This window comes from Anolis carolinensis, chromosome 1, assembly GCF_035594765.1.
Source record: "Anolis carolinensis isolate JA03-04 chromosome 1, rAnoCar3.1.pri, whole genome shotgun sequence".
Lineage (NCBI taxonomy): Eukaryota > Metazoa > Chordata > Lepidosauria > Squamata > Dactyloidae > Anolis > Anolis carolinensis.
The window spans coordinates 32,003,196-32,020,016 of NC_085841.1; the positions used below are offsets into that span (position 1 = coordinate 32,003,196).

The following is a 16,821-nucleotide window of genomic DNA, read 5'->3' on the forward strand; positions in this document are numbered from 1 at the left end:
TTCTGTGATTCTAAATATAGCCTTCAGCATCTGGTATTCATTGGTGATCTCCCCATCTAAGTATTAATCATAGACCATCCTGCTTAGCTTCCAAGAACAGACGGGATCTTGTTCCTTGATTACTTATTCCTATATGGATTGTAGTCTCAGGCTACAAGCTGAGTTAGAAAGAACTAAGGATGAAACAAATATCTGATTTTTTTTTTTAAAAAAAAAAGTTGAAAAACAGGTTGTTCAAATGTCAGGAAACCCAATGAGTAAAATCCTGGTCAGAATTTTTGCAGTCCTGAAGCTCATTCTGTGTGGAAAACGTATACAATTTGTGCCCAGAAAATTGTATTTTATGCACAGAAAACAGCATTTTCCAATAATAAGCTTTTTTTCTCAATAGGTCCTGAAATATGAATAGTCTTTGAAAGCCACAACTTCAGACTACTTTCTTGCCAAGGTAAAATATCCATTAAATGACTCTTTCAGACCTATGAAAATGAAAGTAATAGATTCACATCGCAAGTGAGAATATAGGGCAGGGATTTCTCTTTGGTGGAACCCATAGAAATTAAGCAAACCCTTGATTTGCTTACTCAGGTGGATTGTTAATCTCCTGCCAAAGGTACTGCAAGTGAATTTAAATATATTGGCTATGCTTCTTACCCTTAATGATTTTTCCCTTCATTCATAATAGAATGGAATTTTTTCACTTTTAAAAATTGTTTCAGAATTTTAAATTAAAAGGCATAAACAGTAGAGCTTCTAGATAGAAGAATAATTCAAAATAAAATACTAAAATTAAAATTTCGTAAACAAAAGATGACGTTCACTTTTAAAAGGATATACTATGTTTAAATGACTGAGTTGGAGGGGGTAGTTGGCCACCTTGTTTTTCATACTATGTCTGTCACTATATAGTACTCATCAGGACAAAATAGGCAGTAATAAAATAAACTCCTACCCAGTCATTCTTGGTCAAGAATTAAAAGGAGTGTCAATGCTACAGAGCCACTCATGAGATGATTGGGAAGGAATGACCATTTATGTTCTGTAATGTACATTAGCAAAAACTATTAATGTATCTGCTGGTGTTATAGCAATAGCATTATACAAGCCTTCCACAGAACTCCCATGAATGCTTAATGTTCTTTGAACAGCTATCTGAACTTAAAATTAATAAAAGCACATCTAAGATTTTAAGCCATTGCTTAAACATGATGGCAGATGAAACACCATGAAAATGCACAGATATTCTATTCAGATCCATTTCATGACAATATTTGGGTATTCATATCCTTAGCCAACTATCTAAACTTAAGTCAATTTAATTATAGGATAGGATCAGTCTTATTAAACAAAAAAAAGTATTGCAATGGTCTAAAATTGATTTATACTGTCTAGGACTCTTAAAATGTCAGCTCTTCCTAAATTGGCTTATTTCTTTCAAATGTTAGCATGCCCATTTACAAAAGTGCTTGAAACAATGGCATAATATAATTGAACAATTCAGTAACAAAAATATTTAAAAATTTAGAGTTCATACTTCACAGGTCTTAAAATTGTGGAGGTATGAGTTTTTCAAATTTGGAAATTTGCCAAACAGCTTTTCAGCTTCAGCAAAAGGTAAGGCTTATTGTTACTGACACAGTGAATACATGGTTGATAATAGAAATAGGAGAAAATAATCTGGGTAACAGGTTTCCCATTGTTGGGTGTAATGTGGCAACATCCTCTGAGGTTTTATAACCCATGTATGAATAATCTTTAAACTCTGATCTAAATGACAAAAGTGCCTCAAGAACTACTCCCCCCAACTACAACAATTTGAACAGAAGCTTCATTCCTGTGTTCTCCTTTTGTCAGTTCCTTCTACTTCCCCAGATTGAAAAAACAAGGCCAGAAGCAGGAATATTCAACACAAGAGGCCTTCTAAGTGAAAGCTGAACCTTTAATTATACCTCACCAACCTACAGTGATGGCCCTGTCCAGGTTTCCTACATTCAGATGTAGCAAGTGTTGGCAGAGCTGGGGTGAGGTCACTCCCAGTCAATTGCAAAAGCAGACAATTCAAAGCTTCTCCAAAGTGTCCTTGAAAGACAGGGCAGGTGATCAGGGAGAAGAGCCACACAAGAAAGACATTCAAGTGTCTCTCAGGCCCCCATGTGACTGATGTGCTTCAGCTTCTTATATTTTTACAACTTAGCCCCTGTGGCACTTGAAGCAATAAGAGGAGGAAAAAATGTCACCTATGAGCACGGAACAGGTTTTTAAAAGATGAAATTTCCTTCCCCAGGTAATTTCTTTCCTTCAATTGTAGCAGAAAGTGCTTTAGTGATACAACGTTCTGTTTCTGGGCCTTGAAATCACACTAGTACACTTTGTATTAATGATAATGAATCACAGGAGCTGGTGTGACATAATTATTCATTATATTGTAATGATACAGTATTTCCCACCTGTTTAACATGAGCAATAGGGGGCAATGAATCTATGACACATAAAGACCTTGAATTCCTGTGCCAAAAAATCAGCTTCTCCCTCCTATAGACAAAATCGGAACCCTTTCCCGCAAACTTTGGATTTCTAACTCTCAATGATCCTACTTTTCAGAAGTCCCCAGCATCCGAGCAGGTCCCCAATTATGCATAAAGACTGGTGCCAAATTTGTTCATTTTTAGAACTACTTTATTTAGCAGCTATTTTTGCAAGTTCCTCGGACTCGTGTCAAAAGCCCTCTAATAGTGAACAGTTCAGAGCACTGGCAGAAAGATTTGTCTTTCTTCTGGCAACCTGGTGTGTTTGGAGGAAAGTAAGAAGAAGGAAAAGCAATGGCAGAAAAAGGGAAACTGGTTTTTGTCTTTTGTCTCTTTGATAAAACCACCACTAGCCTATGACTCCCAGAATAGTCCGAGTTATTTTTGGAAAGAGAGGGGAACATGGTTTTCTGGATCCATTTCTGTTTGTCAGACACAGTGTCAGAATGAAGGCAGTTGAGAAAAGAACCTTGCTAGTCATCTTAGAACAATGTTTATTACATAGCATTAAATTCCCAATGGTACAGTGTCCACTGCTTGCCTCAAGTAAAATTATGAAGGAATCAACCTCCCTTGGAAGCTGCATAAGCAATTGGCCCCAGTGTCAATAGGACAATGACTTTCTGTTGAGTTTTACTCCTAATTTTAAAGGCACTATCAAAAATTCTGTCCCCTACCTCCCCACAATACAGATAGGCTCCGTATCTCAGCATCCTCTAAATCTCTGAGTAAAAGCTGGAACTGTTTCACCACCATCCTGTTGACAATGAAGCTAACCATTTCCCTAGCTTCCAAAGAATTATCTCTCTAAATTTAGCATTCATCAGTTTAGATGTTCTGGGCCCTCCACAGATGAGTGCAAGTTACAGGTAGAGCCATATAAAACAAATTGTCCTTCAGGTCTTGCAAACTAGTTGCCCTGAAATGATGTACTAATACCAATGGAAATACCTAGAAAAAGGCAGCTTGATAACCAAATCTATATTCCATTCTGGATAAACAGCATGAACACAACTGAAGCATTTCACTTCATCGGGACCTTTCTAAAAGGATTTTTTTAAAAACTGGGATGGAATCAGTAGTCTGAAGATGATCCCCTGCACAGCTTGTTGCTCTGTAGCTGAATATTTTGCAAAGGCATTTTGAAAATTTTTATTGAGTGAGCCAATGGCTTGCTGCTTCTAAATGGTGTCTTTCTATGACATGTCATAAAGCCCAATTGGCAGGGAAATTATTTGACAAATAACTGCATAATTACTGTATCTGTATCTCCTTTGAAGAATGTAGGATTCAGTGTGTCATAGCCTTACTTTAATTAACACATATAGATTAATTAATTCCTAGATATATTTGTAGAAGGCAGTCCATCAACTAACTTATACATGATATTTGCAAAGAGGGGAGAGAGAGTTGTCCTATTAAGCTCAATTTAAAATGGCTGTCCAAACATGGGAGGAGAGGAGTATGGTAGCCCTGTCTTCTTCTGTTATCTGTTTGCTGAAGTAAGAAAGTGGAAAGTTTAAATTGCAGAGCTTCCTGAAAGCAAGGAACTTCTCCATGCCATTCTGAACCCTGATTTTCTTTTGTGGAGAGTCCTTGTAGACAGAAGAAGCTTTCTTCTTCCATTGTTGTTTTGTACATGAACAAAGTAATGGTAGAGGGGACATGGATAGCACATCTCTGTGTGTTTAACTCCCCGGGTTTTAGAACATTTAGGTACAGAGATAGTCCACATCAAACCACCATAGTTTGCTATGGGAAATGCTCTTCCCAACAAGGCATTCTTCCTATTCCTCCTTGTTAAGAGGAATAGGAAGAATGCCTTGTTGGGAAGAGCATTTCCCATAACAAACTATTCCATGAAATATTTGCTTTTTGTGGCTTTCCTACCAGTAGACCAGCAAATTATTCTGAGTTTTAGCCAGAAAAATATTAGAGCTATCCAAGGTGCTGAACCTACTTTGGTGGTGAATAGAATTCAGTGTCTTGGAGAGTTTCTTTGAAGTTTGGATTGAAATATAGAGCAGACTGACTGCCCTACTGGCATCAGAGTCACCAGCTGCCACTGTTTGCCTCTATCAAATGTGATGGACAGGATAGTTGGCCAAAATGGTGGAAAACATAGACTGCCAATCAGTACTCATAAACATTAAAGACCTTCATGCTGGAGACCTAACTTTCTATGAATAACAGCACAAGCGTTGTCCTTCAGAGTGTTGTTTCATTCTGCTTTAGTACAGGAAACAAAGCAGACCACTTCCCCTTCAAATCTGTTAGTGAATCAGGCCCCTCTTCCATCATTAGGAAAATCAGAATCCATGGGCAGAAGGGAGAGAAGAAATTGCATCCAGACCAGATGCTACATTCATAGAATCATAAAACTGGAAGTGACTGCAAGGTTTGCCTCATCCAGCCTCCTGCCATACACAAATTAAGAACTCCCAAAACATGGTCACCCATCCTCTGCTTAAAATTTGCAAAGGAGACTCCATCATACTTTGAAGTGGTCTATTCTATCTTTGAACAACTCTTGCACCCAGAAAGTTCTTCCCAATGTTTAGGTGGAATATTTTTTTTCCTTATGATTTCCACTGATTCATGTTTAGTTCTCTGAAGCAGCAAAAAACAAGTTTGCTCCACCTTCCACATAACATCTCTTTAGCAATTTAAATATCACCTTTCACTGTCCTCCAAGCTAAACACAGCCAGCTCCCTAGGCAGCCCCATTGTGTTATCTATGTTATTTAATGGTACAAATAATTCTACAAATACCTCCACACAGAGATATTTATTCTTGAAAGGGAAGGTATACAAGAAAAAAAATTGAGTCATTACTCAAATATATCCTATGGTCACATGCTTGGTTCTTATAAAAGGGATTGATGGTGTTATATTGATAACTTTATAGAAGCAGTGGTTCCCAAACTTGGGTTCTCCAAATGCTTTGGACTTCACTTCCCAGAAGCTCTAACCAGCTTGATCAATAATGAGGAAGTCCAAAATATCTGGAGGATCTATATTTGGGGACCACTGAACTAAAGCAAAAGATCTGAAATCTAAAACTTGGTTTTTCTTGTCATATTCTTATATTATTGTGATACAAGAAACCACCAGGAAATAAAGCAGAGAAATATGTTTTCTGGGAAGGCTGATCTTATAATGGAGCTATCTTGAGTTCCACCCAAGACAGAACTGTTTCTTCTGAAGTTAACAACACTTTGTTTAAATAGGACAAGCAAGAGGAAGCTTGAAGCTTCTGGCAATAACTACCCTCTTGTGGCAAAACCTACCACACAACCAGATGGCTCTTCTGACAACTTGATTATTAAATTCTCCACAGCACTATTTCACAGTTGATGTTCTTCTTTTCAAATGTGGGGCAGCTACTAAATACAGAGACAGAATCTCAGGAAGGAAATAGCCATTGAGGCAAGACATTTGTGTTATGTTTCTTGTTTAACATTGAGCTATACAAGTCATTGGGTCACCAAAAAATCAGTAGGCAATTTGACAGCACATACACACACACACACACTTCCAGTGATTCCATCATAAAATCTTCTACCATTTTAGCTAGCAGCAGTCCACTAGATGGCTTAGTAGTTTCTACCTGCTTCAGAATTGTCATCCTTCTGCTCAAAACTCCTCCTTTTGGAAAGACCATTAGAAAGCACCCAGTTGCTAGGAACTGCTTTCATTTTTGAAATCCCTATTCCAAAGGACCGACACTTCCTCCATGAATGTTTTTATGCATGACTCTTCCATGCTAATTTACACCCATATTCACATATCCATGTGTGGTCCATGTGTAGAAGAGAAAAACTAGAAAAAATGCATTTTAGTATCAAGTATAGGCAATGCAAATGTTACATTTCAAAAGAGGAAATAAATACATATAATGCTTAAATAATAAAATAAGAAAATATCGTTTAACTCACAAAGACCCATAGCTCTCTGTAATATCAATCTGAATTTTTTTATATAAGCAACTAAAGAATATTTTTCACTGTACCTCTTATTTCTCAGTCAACGGAAAGTTTGGTTGATTAATGTATGAGGTATATAAAGCTATATATAAAGCTATCTGTTTGTTTTTTTAAAAAAAATCATGAGACACACATACCAGTTCCTTACCCTACAAAAAATGTACATCTCTTGGAAGTTTCCATAAAGTCTCTAGGAGCAGTGATTTTACAATAAAATAAAGCAGAGGACTTTACAAGATAGAGGCTTTCCAGAGGGGATTTGGGGGAAAAGTGGCAGTAAAAGCACATTTCAAAGGATTGTGGCCAAAATTGGCCCCAGGGGTCATCAAACCTGCTTGCTATGACCTTGGAACATGGCCCTCTTGGTAAGAAAATCAAGAGGTCCCAGTCAAATATATGTTAGATGAATGGGGTCAGTGGCAGATTTTGCATGCAATACATCCCAGAACTATTGAATACAAGGGACTTCAGGGGCCACCCACTGGCTACTCATTTGGGCCACCCATTGCCAGTGCTAGAAATTCATAAATGAAGTATTACTGAGAAATGGTCACCCAGCATCTACTTTCCTTAGAACCTATCCTTTTGAGCTATCTTTGCACTTTTAAAACTGGCTCACAACAAGATTAAGAAATTACACATCAAAACATATAACATTCTAATTCTAAAATCTATGAAGCAAGTTAGAAAACTGAACCTGATTAAAAGCACATCAATTAAAAAAAATCTCAAACTCCCCATGAGTTTTTCTTGGCAAGATTTGCCCAAAGGGAGTTTGTCTCTGAGGCCGAGACTATGATGTACCCAAGGTCAACAAGTGAATTTCCAGTGAAAGAAGGATTTGAATTCTGGTCTCCAGAGACACAGAATCATAGAGCTGGAAGGGGCCTCATGCACCATCCAAGTCCAACCTTCTGTTTGGCTCAGAATCTCCAGCTAAAGCATTTTCAGCAGATAGCTGTCTAGCCTGTTTTTGAAGAGTCCAACATATATCTTACTGACACATCACTTAGTTCCTGATACTATTAATTAAAACTATCAGATTAATCTAATGAGAAGGAGCACCAACAGAGACCCTGAAGAGCCATTAGCCATCAGGGCAAAAAATACTAAACCTGATGGACAACTGGTAGGATTTGATTTAATATTATCATGTTTGCTTTACCATGCCCACAAAGAAGGCCTCCAGTTTGCTTTGTTAAAGAGTGTCTTGATACTTGTTGAAACTCCAGTAAATTACCTGAAAGGGGTGAAAAGGGCACAAGCTAAAAGGCAAAGCCACTGCCCAAAAACCTTGATGGCATTTAGGATTTGCAGCTGAACCTATTATTTTTCAGTTTTGCTACACTGAGCTCTTCTTTGGAGAGGAAGTAGTTTTGCTCATTAGTCATAAAGAATAAAAGTTGTTTCAAGTACAAATAGATACTAGATTGTATATTGATACAACTGTTGATACTAATTCATGTAAATCATTGTGTAGCTTTGTCCTGCAAGACGTAGTTGAGCTCTAGTAAGCCTGATAGAGAGCATGAGAAAGTTACTTTGGGATCTACAACTGCCACAATCTCAATGGCTCTCAATGGTGGATTCTCAGAGTGGAAATCCCAAACATATCTTTTCCAAGCTCTAAGTGTGTAGATATAACAATGCTTTCTCTCAGCATTTTGGGGGATTTATTGTAATGATAAAATTGGATTACAACAATTGGTTTAAGTTTATACTGAAATATCAATAGAGCTTACTGCCCTTCATATTCAGAAAGATTGTGAGCTTGTTTGGTGTGTTTTTCACTCCCTTAGGTATTTTTCAAAGTTACTACACAGGTTTCCTCTTAGGAAGTCATTTTGATCCTTCCTCATTACAGGTGATAATGAGATACAGGAAATAATTCCAAAAGTGAAATCAAGCAGGGCTTTATTATTCTAATCCCAAGGCTTTATGGATCCCAGTTCTTATGGGTTTTTAAATATTTTTCTTAACTTCAAGGTTGCAGACCATTTCCTTTTGTCTGTTAGATGGGTAGGTATAAAGTGCTAATATTTAATGCACTACTTTGCACGGCAAAAATTCAAGTACATTTGTGATCCAAGAATGCAAGCAGTGTTGTCTTAATTTTGTTTTGAAATCTAAAGTTGCAAATGCATATCAGATCATGAGCAATACTATTAGCATTAGGATCCATTCACAGAGTATCCCTTTCTGTTTATTTCTTCTTCTTTTTTAAGTATATTCATTTTCATTCATTTCTAGACAAACCTTTTTTAGCAGCAGAAATAGAAAATGCTGAGCATCCTGAATGCCATGCAAACACTTGGCGGCCCACTGTCCCTTTCAGGAAGCATTTGTAGAGTTTGGTTTTATTTTTATTTTTTTAAATGAATTTCTAAAAAAATATGAAAAGAAATGAAGCTGATGAAACAGGGAGCAGAAGGGAGAGGGATAAGAACGGGCCAAGTGCAGAACTCTTCAGAATACATGGTGTCCTTCTGGGATTCACTCTTTATCGGCTTGAGTGAAATGAGTAGATTCTCTCTAAGCAACATCATCTCTCCATGTGGTTGCCACCATCTGTTAATGTCTTGATTTTTGGAAAGTTTGGTTGCCTGAGGCGAAGCCAGTACTGGCTATATCTCTGGTACCAGTCAATTGCAAGTGGCTGTTCCATAGCAATTTTTAAAAATATATATCCTTCTAGCCCCATCTTGCAAGGAGCAGCAGGCATAGGCACAAGATCTGGGTTCGAGTTCTTTTTCAAACATAGGTGCTGTGCATAGACAAGAGCAGCAGGCAAAGGCACAAGAAACAGACATGCACACACACAAACCCTGACTTTTCCTCCTCACCCAGCATGGCTTCTGTTCTGTGCCTTTAAAGTTCAAAAGCTGTGAGGCAGGCAGAAATTCAACAAGTTCAGTTCGCAGTGAAACATTTCCTGGCACTGCTGGAAAAAACTAGCACCTGGTGAATTTTGAGTCATCACACCCTGACATAGGAGGGAGAGAGGGAGGGAGGGAGGAAGTCCCTCTGACACCAGCCTTTCTTCTCTCTCTGTGAAGGGGGGATAGTCCTTCTCCATCTGCAAAATGGGAACATGAGTGGACTAAAGGTGTATTTACAATGTAGAATGAATGCAATCTGAAAGCACTTTAACCTCCTTGGTTCAATAATATAGAATTCTGTGATTTGTAGTTCAGTGAGACACCAGCACGCTTTGGCAGAGAAGGCTAAAGACCTTGTAAACCACAACTCCCATGATTCTATAGCATTGAGCCATGGCAGTTAAAGTGGTGTCAAACTGCATTCATTCTGCAGTATAAATGCAGCCTGAGTTCACACCTGATGAATATTGAATTATCCCTTCCTGGCTCAGGGAGAAGGAGGCAGTCACTTTTGACATGACTTGGGAGAAGTGATTCAGTATCCGCCTGTCTTGGCGATTCACAAATCCTCAGCCCCAGAAAACTCTTTCACAGGGTCACCAAAAGTCAGAAATCAATGGAAAACACACACCAAGAAGAAGAAAACTGGGATATCCCTCTCCAGCTGTGAAATGGGATCCTGAACAGCACAAATTTTGGGTTGCTGGGAGTTTTCCCCTGGCCATATTCCAGAAGCATTCTCTCCTGAGGTTTTGCCCACATCTATGGAAGGTACCCCCAGAGGTTGTGAGGTCTGTTGGAAAACTATGCCAGAGGGTTTATATATCGGTGGAAGGTACAAGTTTTGTTGAGAGGATGGTACACACAACTACTTGTGCCTTAGGGGGCGCCTGCACTGGAGCATGAATGCACTTTGACACCACTTCAGCTGCCCTGGCTCAATGCTCTGGAATCCTGGGAGCTGGAGTTTGACAAAGTCTTTAGTCTGCTCTGCCAAAGCGGGCTGGTGCCTCAACAAACTACAAATCCCAGGATTCCATGGCACTTAAAGTGGTATCAAACTGCAATCATTCTACAGTGTAGATAAGGTATGGGCAAACTTGGGCTTTCCAGGGGTTTTGGACTTCAACTCCCACCATTCCTAAGGGCCTGAGGCTGTTAGGAATGGTGGGAGTTGAAGTCCAAAACCCCTGGAAGGCCCAAGTTTGCCCTTGCCTGGTGTAAATTCACTCTGAACTAATCCTTCCTAAAACAAGAGAAGTGCTCCACAAACGCCGTCACAACGGAAAGGAATCTTTTTGTACCCTTGAACCTGATTAGAAACCGAAGATGTAGGAAAGCGCGGGAGACGCGTGACGAGTTCGGACTTCCCTCCAGCAGGCTAGAGAACTTGTGCCTTTGTGTAATAATATTGTTAGAAAAACAGTAATAATATGAGGTCCGTCGGTGGGTTTAAGAAGAGGGCGAGAGCGGCCAAGAGACTGCCAAGGGGGAGAAAAGTTTGGCGCGCTTTCCGCTCAAAGGCAAGGGCTCCATGGGCGCCCCTCGGTGCCTTTCCCTTCGGACCGAAGCCGTCGGGGAATCAAACACCCGCCTTTCGAAGGGACAGAGCCCGAGGCAAAGCGACGGGGCTCCCGTTTGGGATTCGCTTCCTTAACTCAAGGGAGGGTTCATTTCGCTCCGGGAACCCGTCCTCTGAGCGGACGCCCGACGGTTTTGTGGTGCGGTTTTGTTTTCAAACTGGACAGGTTGTGGGCGCCCAACCGGGGTCGTCCGCTTCTCAGCTGGACACAAAAGGCCATCAAGCAGCCGCGGGAGACGGGCTTGGCGCGGACTTTCATGCTGTCGCTTTACAAATAAAATAAAAGACTCCAGAGAGAAAAAAGGGGGATAAACAAACAAAAAAGAAAGGCACAAACAACACACACGCACAAAGTCGAAGTTATAAAATCGGCCAGGCGCGTCGATTGGGTCAAATGGTCCGGAAAAGGCGCGACTCAAGGAAAAGCAGCGAAGGTAAGGGGCGGGAAGGAGACAAAGCAGAAGTTCGCCCTGAGAACGTGGCGAGCTTTATTGGTTTGTTTCAAGGGCAGGCGTGAAACTTTGGTTCCTTCTTTCCTCTCTGCCACACTAGAGGAAGGAAGGAAGGAAGGAAGGAAGGAAGGAAGGAAGGAAGGAAGGAAGGAAGGAAGGAAGGAAGGAAGGAAGGAAGGAAGGAAGGAAGGAAGGAAGGAAGGAAGGAAGCAAGGAAGCAAGGAAGGAAGGAAGCAAGGAAGGAAGGAAGGAAGGAAGGAAGGAAGGAAGGAAGGAAGGAAGGAAGGAAGGGTGGGTGAGCGGCGGAGCCTGATCCCGCTTCCCCACCACGGAGATCATCTCCTCGCCTCCTGACTCTTCTGCCTCACCTCACAGATTAGGAAACAGATGGGAGAGGCGCATCAGAGATTCGGGGTTGTTGTGTTTTGGATTCTCCAGGGAGAAAGAAACCACGAAGGAAGGAAAGAAGGAGAGAGAGAGAGAAAGAGAAAGACACACACAGAGAGAGGGGTTTGAGCTACCTATGTTCAAACGCAGAGAGAGAGAGGGGGGGGAAGATACATACACACATATAGAGGGGTTTGAATTACCTATATTCAAATGCAGAGGGGGGGGGAAGACATATACACTCACATAGAGAGGGGTTTGAACTACCTATATTCAAACGCAGAGAGAGGAAAGACACATACAGACATATATAGAGGAGTTTGAATTACCTATATTCAAAAAGAGAGATAGAGAGAAAAGACATACACACTCATAGAAGGGTTGAACTACCTATATTCAAATGCAGAGAGAGAGAAAGAGGAAAGACACATACCCACACATATAGAGTTTATTCAAATACAGAGAGAGAGAGAGAAGACATACACACACATAGAAGGGTTGAACTACCTATTTTCAAATGCAGAGAGAGAGAAAGAGAAAAGACACATACACATATATAGAAGGGTTTGAATTACCTATATTCAAACGCAGAGAGAGAGGAAAGACACATACACACACATATAGGGGGGTTTGAACACCTATATTCAAACACAGAGAAAGAGAGAGAGAACTCCAGCCATTCTCTTCTCTCGTCCCAGTCTGACATCCAGAGTTCCCCATTTGAGGTTCTAGTTCCCCTCACGGAGCCATAATTGGAAAAAAGGAAGCCTATTTACAATAACTCTTTCGTCCAAAGGTCCTCTTCGTCAAGAGGAAGGGAAAGTGAGGGATCTTTCTTGCTCTTCTCCAACATTTTTCCCCCTCCTCAATGGAGAAATCTCTAATGGGGATCCGCTTCCGGAACCCAGGTCGAGCTTTCCCTCCCACGAAGGAACCGCAGGGGTTTTTCCCGCCTTTCCCACGAAGGCGCCCCTCTTCATTCTCCTGGCCATCACCAGCGGGGTCGAGCCCGCTCCCTGCCTGCCTCCCGCCTCCCTCTTGGCGGGCATTTCTGTTGCCCTAAAGTCCGAGTTTGGGAGGGCTTTAAACCAATTTGGACGGAGATAAGTTAAACTCCTCGCAGGCTTTTTTTAAAAGCGGGGATGTCCCCTGAATGGCATTTCTAAAGAGTGATTGTTGGTGTTTTTTTTTGAAAAGTTGAGGGCAGAGAACGACGTGGAGAAGGATGTTATAGAACAGGCATGGGCCAACTTGGTCCCTCCAGGCTGAGGGGGAAAAAGCGGCTGAGGGGGAAAAGGAAGGGGCCTGAGGCTGTTAGGAATGGTGGGAGTTGAAGTCCAAAACACCTGGAGGGACCAAGTTGGCCCATGCCTGTGTAGAATCATGCCTATGTAATGCAAAACTCCCCTTTGGCTCCTCTTTCTCATACACTCATAAACACCTTCATTACTATACTGGAACTTTTAAAAACAAATCTTTTCAGAAGCTTGAAACGGGCTTGTGTAGACGCGCGCGTCCTCCTGTGTGTTACAAACTACTACCAGTGGGCATGTTTGTCTCTTAGAAAGGTGGCCACTTAAATCAGTTTGGGTTTTTTACAAAAGGAGGTCTTTTAAAAAAAGTATAGTATGCATTTGCGCGCACCTTAGACGGAGCCCACAACCACCTTTCACTCTGTCGCGCTGTTTCACCTCCCTGCTCTGATTTTCTCTCGTCTTTCGCTTTCCTTGACGGAGCCTCACCCTTTCCCAAAGTGTCCACTCTTTTCTCATTCTGACACGAGCAGGCTTTCCTAATTAGGCTCGAAGGAGAGGAATTGCAGAAAGGAGCAGCGCACCCGAGAGAAGGGACCAGGGCGCGTTGTCCTCAATCCAGACTCGGGTCAAACGAAACAGAATGGCTTTCTCTGATCTGATTACACTCCGGAGATAAGTGGAAGGAGATCCTGATAATTCGCCGCGGAGCTTCCAAATAGTTTTAAAGCAGTTTTAAAGAAGGCGTTTTGTTTGGGGACCCGCTCTGAACTTTGAGGGGACTTTTCTCCCTTTTGGGTCGTCTGCCTTGAGAACTGTCCTTAAGGTGATTTTCACAGTCTTCGTCGGAGCTGGAGATTCACTTTGACTCTTCTGTGCTCCTTGTTTTGTCCTCTTTCTCGGCGGAAAAGAGCGGGAGGAAGCCAAGGGGCGCCCCTTTGGAACTTCTTAATTTTATTACAAGGCCTTTTCCCCACAAGTCCCCAAACAAAGGGGTTGAAGGAGTCCCACGGAACTAGACACTTCGACAACACATTGAACTAGGAAGACTTGCTTAAATTGGGTTGCTGTGAGTTTTCCATGTTGCAGTGCTCCCGATTGTGTGGGGGCTTTGAGGGTTTTTTTGGGAGCCTGCCATAGACCGAGAACATGGCCATACAGCCCAGAAAACTTACAGCAACCCAGTGATTCCGGCCATGGAAGCCTTCGTCAACACTTGCTTAATTTATTTGAAGGCAGTCGTTTGAATAGATTAAGCGCTCCAAGTGTAACGTCTCTGAGCGCTAGAGATAGATGATCCAGTTACAGAAAGATAGGGAAGTGTTTGTAAGAGAGACTTAGATAGAATTAGATAGATGCACACTGCGATCCAAACTGACCTTTCCAATGCTCCCGTTTGTGTGGATTTTTTTGAGGGGTATTTTTGGGAGCCTGCCATAGACGAGAACTGCTTCCTGGCCATTCAGAGTCGAGGGCCAAAGGGGCCTTGGCTCCGCTCGTCGCAGCTCGGCCAAGGCCAGCCCGCCTCCGCAGCCCCCAAACTAAGCCGCGCTTCAAGGCGGCCAAAGGCAGCCAGAGGCAAAAGGGCCGCCTTCCCAAAACTAAGCCCTTCGGTTGAGGCGCCTTGGAGATGGGACCGTTAGCCCAACCGTACCGTTACCCGAAAGGGAAATGAAAGAAGATTCAAAACTTTATTTCCTATCTATTACTCTGCCGACTTCTAAACGCTTGAAGAAGCAGCAAGCCCCTCTTGACATCGCTTCGCTCTTACTTGGGAAAGTTCTCACTTTCCCAGTAAGATCCCCTTCGCACGCTCATGACTTTTCCCCCTTCAGTTCGCCTTGGATGAAACCCCCGGTGGCGCAATGGGTTGAACCCTTGTATCGGCAGGACTGCTGACCGAAAGGTCGGCGGTTCGAATCCGGGGAGCGGGGTGAGCCTCCCTCTGTCAGCTTCAGCTCCCCAGGCGGGGACCTGAGAGAAGACTCCCACGAAGTAGTAAAACATCAAACATCCCGGCGTCTACTCCTGGGCAACGTCCTTGCAGACGGCCAATTCTCTCACACCAGAAGTGTCCTGCAGTTTCTCAAGGCGTTCCTGATACACACACAAAAAAGTTTTGTCTTGGATGCCCAAAGAGGGCCGTCTGCCTGGATGTTTGAGACGGTCTTCTCTCATTGACAACCTTTTAGCCATTGCTAAAAGTGGTTGGCGGGATCTTTCAAGTCAAGCTAAATAAACCGACCCACACCGAGCAGGGCTGAGCTCCAAAAGTGGGTCCGGCATCCTAAAGAGTTGGAAGAGGCCACAAGGGCTGTCCGCGACGTGTCTTCCTCCACATTGGGTGGTGAAGCCTCCTTCCCACGAGGAATGATGGGTGGGGGGTGGGGAGAAAGAGGTGGGGGGCTGGGAGGGGGAAAGGGGCATCGATCTCAGTCCTCCTCCTCCTCCTCCTCCTCTTCTCCCCCCACCCACACTTCTCTTTCCTCCCCCTTCTCTCTCTCGCTTTCCTCCCAAGTTCTCCGCTCCCTCTCCCTCTTGAATCCGAAGGAGCCTCCCGATTGGGCGCCGGGCCTGGCGCACGTCACTCAGGCCGTGACGTGTAGTCTTCCTGTTTCCTTCAGCTGTGTCTTAAAGTAAATCTTGTTGTGGTGCGGAGCCCTCAGCTGAGCGCGGCTGCTCGGCTGCCTGCAGAAAGAAGCGACAATTGCAGCCGGGGAGAGGAGAGCGGCGCGGAAGAGCCTCTGTTCTCTCTCTCTCTCTCTCTCTTTCTCTCTCTCTCTCTTTCTCTCTCTCCTGCGCATTCAGTCGTCCTCTCCCAGGCACCCTGGCACGCTCCCTCGCAGCCTCCTTTGGCCAATTGCGATCCCGGTCCGCGGCAAGACCTCGGGGCCGTGCCTTGGCGTGAGCGCGTGGGCGAGCGCGTTGTCTTCCCTCTCTATCTCTGCTTCTCTCTCTCTCTCTCCCTTTCTCTCTCTCTCTCTCTCGCCTTCTATCTAGCCGGAGGGGGAGGGGGAAGAGAGAGAGGGGGGGAGAGGGAGAGGGGGCTCAGTTTCATCGCCTTTGCAACTGAGTAAGTATCTCTCTCTTTGCTCTTCTCCTGTTTTCTTTCCCTGACTTTTTTTTTAAAGGGGGGGACGGGACGGGACAGAATGAGTGGGATGTTCTTAACACTGAAAAGGGCTTCTGTTCAAAGGCTGGATCAAGTTGGACCTGTTTTATTCTTCTCTCCCCCTTCACACACCCCCAATCCCTGCCAAAGGTTGCATTCTGGTTGGTGTTTCCCCTTTCTAATAAGTTCAGAGAGAAATAACATTGTTAAGAATTATTTTAAGAGAGAGAGAGAGAGAGAGAAAGGGAAGAATACAGCGATGATCTTACTGGTTTTAAGACTCTTCGGCTTCAGTGGAGCCATCACAATAGTTTGTCCAGTTAGAAAGGACAAGGTTGATGTTGGGAATGTCTGGAGGGCTCCTAAATCCTCCTTCCTCTGTCTGTTTTTCCTACCCCCCCCCCCCTTCTTTGGTGATCCTTTGATATGTTTTGGTCTTAAATGAAGTATCTTTAGCCATCTTTCCCCTTCTTCCAACCTCTCCCCTGCCCTCCCCACAACCCCTTTCCCTTTTAAAGTCCTGGACTGCTCTGTCTTCTTTGTCTTGTTCATTAACCGCTGCCTTTCTTTTTTTGTCTCCTTTGATTTGCTTATCATTTGCATGTCCCTGACTTCTTCCTCCCTCCCTCCCTCCCTCCCTCCCTC

The 16,821-nt window shown here is 43.0% G+C and overlaps 1 protein-coding gene and 1 long non-coding RNA gene across 5 annotated transcripts in view; one reads left to right on the plus strand and one right to left on the minus strand.

Annotated features, from left to right (window-relative positions):
* The window catches only part of LOC134296629 (uncharacterized), a 30,118-nt gene that overhangs the window by 12,647 nt on the left and 650 nt on the right, over nucleotides 1-16,821 (minus strand). The window lies entirely within an intron of this gene.
* prox1 (prospero homeobox 1) overlaps nucleotides 15,687-16,821 on the plus strand; it is an 86,045-nt gene continuing 84,910 nt past the window's right edge. For 2 of the 4 annotated variants that reach the window (XM_008125842.2, XM_008125844.2), the window contains exon 1: nucleotides 15,689-16,137. The gene's annotated coding sequence lies outside the window, so the exon portion shown is untranslated. Of the gene's footprint in view, nucleotides 16,138-16,821 lie in introns of all 4 variants that reach the window. The other 2 variants (XM_062972013.1, XM_062972025.1) reach the window with 2 other exon arrangements.